At 42.0% G+C, this 2,675-nt stretch overlaps 1 pseudogene; it reads right to left on the reverse strand.

Moving 5' to 3' along the window:
• Positions 1-1,671: 1,671 nt before the first annotated feature.
• On the reverse strand, positions 1,672-2,282 carry LOC135989097 (histone H1.10-like; annotated as a pseudogene).
• Between the last annotated feature and the right edge of the window lie 393 nt (positions 2,283-2,675).

Genomic DNA, 2,675 nt, shown 5'->3' on the forward strand with positions numbered 1-2,675 from the left:
CAGGATTTTCTGAAGGGAAGAACATGCGAGTCAGAGCAGGGAGGAGAGAATAGCACCTCACATCAGCTTGTGCACTGTGGTAACAGAAAACGCATACCTTGAGGTGGTAGCCCTTGGTTACGGAGACAAGGTGGGGAAGAAGGGGACTACTGCAGGAAAGCACGAGGAGGCTGTTGGAAGCAGCTGCCTTGTCACCTGGAAGCTCCATGTTGCCTGGATCTTGTCCACAAGAACCTGCAGAATGAACAAAATGTGTTGTCATCAGGCCTCTCAGCTCAGAGGGATCCCTCAAGAGCATACTGCTGGCTGGGGTGTGGGCTCGTCCTTCACAGAGAGGAGCGCTGCTTGTAATGCATCCAGAAAGAGCACCTCTGTCACGTAAGGAATAGGTGAGTTGAAACCAAAAGGGATTTAGTTGCGTTTTTTTGTTGTTTGTTTGTTTTGTTTGGGGTTTTGTTTGTTGTTGGTTTAAAAAAAAAAAAAAATTCGTTGTGTTGTTGTTTGGTTTTGTTTGTTTGTTTGTTAGGGCTTTTGCTTTTTGTTTTGTTTTGTTTTGAAAGAAGATTTTAAAGGTGCATGACCCCAAAACTTTTACTCCTGGCACCACATGGTCTGCCATTGTTTGACAGTGTACATTTGCCCACTTGGGAACAGCCCCTTAACTGAGGCACAGGAGAACTGAGTTCCATTTCTGGATCTGCTCTTCACCTCCTACTCTCTGATCTTCAGTATATTGCTTTGTTTCTCTCTGTTCCCTGCCATCCTTAGCTCTTTTAATGGAGCAAGCTGTAATAAATTCCCAGAAAAGAGAAAGCTGTATTTCAGTCCATTTAAAAAAAAATATTAAAAAACGTGCAAAAAAGAATCACTGAATTCGATTGTCTACTTTTGTTATTAATGTATTTTTTTTTCAAATAAGTATGTTTTCAGTAACATAAATTATATTAGTTAAAATACAAACTGCATGTACTTGTTGCTACTATGTTGAAGTATACTAAAAAACTGAATTGATGAAAGTCATCAGCAGAGCAAAGCTTCACTTAATGAATAAATTATCTTTCAGAATGCTGGTTTTGGCATTTTACTAAGAATGTGATTTCCATACCAATGCAGCTTGTCACAAATTAGGCATTAGTAAAAAGATGTAATAAATAAATATGTGTATTTCAATGTGTCTAAACAATAACGAATGAGAGAACTCACCTACTTAAATACAAAAATAAATGTACGTGAAGCTGTTCATTTTTTGAAATAAATGTCCTTATTGAGATAGTATGCCTTCCCAGTTAAGATCATAGATAAAATTACATTGAAAGTTAGCAAGCAGAGCTAACATCACAGCTTAATCAGTTTGCTCAGACTTGTCTGGTTGTTTTGAAAAAGTTATCAGAGACAGAGAATCCATAACCTCTCTGGTCACCTGTTCCAGTGCTGTACCATGCTTAAGATGGGGAATATTTTCCTGATGTCAAATCAGAAATTCCTTTGTTGCAAGCTTTTGTCTGTCGCCTCTATTCTAGAATATTTTGCTGTGCACCTCTGACCAAACTCTGACTCCATCTCCTCCACAGTACTGCTGCAGAGAATTGAAGAAAATAGCAAGAATAAACCTTATCAATGGTTCAATTAAAGGATTTATACTCTCTGTCCCTAAAGCAGGACACTCTGTGCTCATACAGCATCTACTTCTTGTGCCCTACCTTCTTTGCCTGAGGCCACTTTTGGTTTCTCTGCTTTGGCTTTGGTAGCCTTGGGTTTCACTGTTTTGCCCTTAGCTGGATCTTTGCCTTTTTTCATCTGTCAGCTTTCATATTCTCTAAGCTCTTGATTGCTTTCTTGGCCATGGTGGCTCTGCACGTTTCTTGGCTTTCCTTGGGATTTCCTTCATAGCCACAGCTATTCTGGGCTTCTTGGCAGTGCCAGTCAAGGGTCAGGTGGTTCTGGGCTTTTGTTGCTTTCTTGTTACATGCCTCTTGGCTTGTTGAGTTCAAAGGAGCTAGAAGCACCAAGTCCTCTTGTGCTGCCCTTCTCCAGGCTCCTGAGTCCCAGCCTGGTGCTGCTGTTGTTCTTTTGTGCTGCGTACTTCAGTTCCCTTTCAGAGTGGTGAGAGAAAGTTCTTTTGTGCTTTTTGGAGACAGTCGTTGCACTCATAATAAGCCCCCCCTGGAGACTGGGGGCTTGCAGGATTTGGATCTTCCTGCCACCTTCTCCAGCTTCTTAGCCACTGCCTTAGAGGCTGGAGCAGCAGTGGCGCATGCAGCAGCAGCAGTTGTTTCAAACATGATAACCAGCACAGCTTTGACCAAGGTTTTGGCTTCACATCAATGCACATATCAGCTTGCCACCCACGTATCGGGTGCCTTGTACCTACAAAGCCTTTCTATGCTGAAGGCATTCCTGTGGGCCTTACCTGCTCTGACTGTTCCCTTGTAGCACCAGTCAGATGGTATTAGGAAACATGCTCACTAGAAAATGCTTACACCTCACTATGTCTTGTCTGGCACCCAAATAGCACAGATCAGCTGGAGCAAGCTGCATTGGCCATTATTATGGATTAACAAATAAAACATATTTTCTTCCACAACCTAAATTTAGCCTCCAGCCTGGTCTTTCTGTGGAGGAAGGGTTCAAAAGAGCTTCTTTTCTGCCTGGTGCAGTGTGAATGTAGTCATTTT

Source organism: Caloenas nicobarica, chromosome 1 (genome assembly GCF_036013445.1).
Source record: "Caloenas nicobarica isolate bCalNic1 chromosome 1, bCalNic1.hap1, whole genome shotgun sequence".
NCBI classification, from domain to species: domain Eukaryota; kingdom Metazoa; phylum Chordata; class Aves; order Columbiformes; family Columbidae; genus Caloenas; species Caloenas nicobarica.